This window comes from Arachis ipaensis, chromosome B03, assembly GCF_000816755.2.
Source record: "Arachis ipaensis cultivar K30076 chromosome B03, Araip1.1, whole genome shotgun sequence".
NCBI lineage: Eukaryota > Viridiplantae > Streptophyta > Magnoliopsida > Fabales > Fabaceae > Arachis > Arachis ipaensis.
Genome location: NC_029787.2, coordinates 45,716,656 through 45,719,001, shown reverse-complemented (window position 1 = coordinate 45,719,001; position 2,346 = coordinate 45,716,656).

The following is a 2,346-nucleotide window of genomic DNA, read 5'->3' as shown; positions in this document are numbered from 1 at the left end:
GGAATTTGGTGGCCTGATGCACATCCCGCCGCTAAGGGTGCATCACCAAATATTAAGGGAGTTGGCTAACTCCTTCAAATTAGGGGAAAACCGACTGGAAATCGGCTACGGTTCTTTTAAAGTAAGACCAAAAACAATAGGGGCTGCGCTTGACATCAATGCGTCAGGTAACTCGCTAAAAATTATAGGTGTATATGAGACATATTCAGGTGTATTTCAATTGATGCTTGGGTGTATTTGAACTGATTTTCATACTATGTTGTTTTCCTTTTTGTAGGAGATCTATTTCCTCAGAAAGTCAATTATAAGGATCTTTCTGAAGATGACAAAGAAATTTTTAGAAGATTCCAGGGTAAGACCCTCAAAAATCTAATAGATGAGATGATGGCTATTGGCGTTGGTAATGAAAAAAAGGCAGGAAAAAAAAGTAAAAACTACAAGTATGTAAAAGAACCATGGTGATTCACCCCGACAAAAGAACCACAAACCAAATTATACCTGAAACAAATTACCATAGTGCAGAATGGAAAATAATTAGGTACACCCAACAAATGCTTTGTATACACCCAAAAACACCCAATATACACCTCTGCTGCGGATTCATAAAAATACATTAATTTAGCATCATAAATAGGGACAGTTTGTTACTTGTTTGTATTGTAGGTGGTGTCAAATGAAATAACATCTCCGAAATACTCAAAGGCAGCTCTACTTCTTGCATCGGCCCAAAAAGCCAGCTTAATTGATTGATCCTCCTCGAGTTCAAGTTCAAAAAAGAAATTCTGATTCTTCTCTTTCATTCTTAACAAATATTTCCCGAATTCCTTTGCATCTTCTTGTTCAGAAACATTATGCACTTCTCTCATAATGTAATTCCTCACATCCTTTTCAATAAAATTTAACTCGCGATGACCCCTGGCAGCCGCAACAAATGATTGGTAAGTTTTGCTTGGTCTAATACCAGCCTCCTCGTTATTCTCTATTGTACGACGAATGGACATGCTTAGTTCCCTGTGCTGTTTGAGCATCTCTGCTTTACTTGGACAGCAAGGGTGTGAATGATCCAGCACAACCTTTGAAATGATCCAAGCACCAACATTCTTCAATGTGTGTATATAAATTCTTGCAGGATAGTTTAAACCAGTTGTCGAATTCGTCTTCTCGGTCGGAGATATTTTAGATTTCCATTTTTTCTCTCTGCTACATGTAATCAATTGATTCTTAATCTCGTTTCCCTTCCTATTTGTGCTCCGAACTCTTGTAGAAAAACCTGCAGCCTTGGCGTAGTTCCTGTAAAATTTTCCAGCATCTTCAAGGATGGTAAAGGTCATTCCAACCTTGGGAACAAACTGGTCATCAACAATAGAAAGAGGCTGCAGAACACACCATGTTAAAACTAAAAATACACCCAATCATGTCTGATATAATACACCCTAACGACAACAACTCAACTAAAATAGGAACAAACTGGTCATCAACAACAGAGAGAGACTGCAGAATACACCATGTCAAAAACTAAAAATACACCCAATCATGTCTGATATAATACACCGGAACGACAACAACTCAACTAAAAATAACAAAAAAAAGCCATAAACTGTAAATACACCCACACTTCCCCCAAAAATACACCTAAAAAATTCTGATCTACACCCGAGCGTCTGCTATAAATTGCAGATAATTAATAAAAACGAATGCATTTGATTCAATCCATAGATTTATGTTCACGCATTAGTTTCACAGTCAATGTTCACGAATTATTCAGCTACACAATGCTATACAAATAACTGCAACAAAATTCAGAGTAATCGTATGTAAATCAAACCTCAGGAACTTCGTTAGATTCAAATTCATAATCTACTTCACCCTGATTCAGCTGACAATCTGAGGTTGAATCATCCATTATCTTCAAAACGAGTTCAAACTTTGGTTTCAGAAACCAGAAATCGAAAAGAAAACGAAGCTGGAGTTACAGAGAGAGGAAATAACGTCAATGACAAAGAACAAACCAATGAGAAAAGAGGGGAAAAAGAACGATCGAAAAAGCAGAGGAACGAAGGAGAAGAAGAACGAGCAAACTTGGAAAGAAGGAGAACGAAGAAGGAAACAAATCTTTTAAATTTGTTAGTTATATATACGCGGGATCTTTATATAGCGCGTGTATGGGACGTAACACTTGCAGCGCGTTTTGGGGGGTTATTGGTTAATTGACTTATAATGCTTACAAGGCCTAATCACTTGTATGCAGAGCTTTTCTGTATATCTAATTTATTTTACTTGATTCATTTAAATATGTTAATTAATTAATCATTGATTTGATTTAATAAAAATAAATATCAAATTATT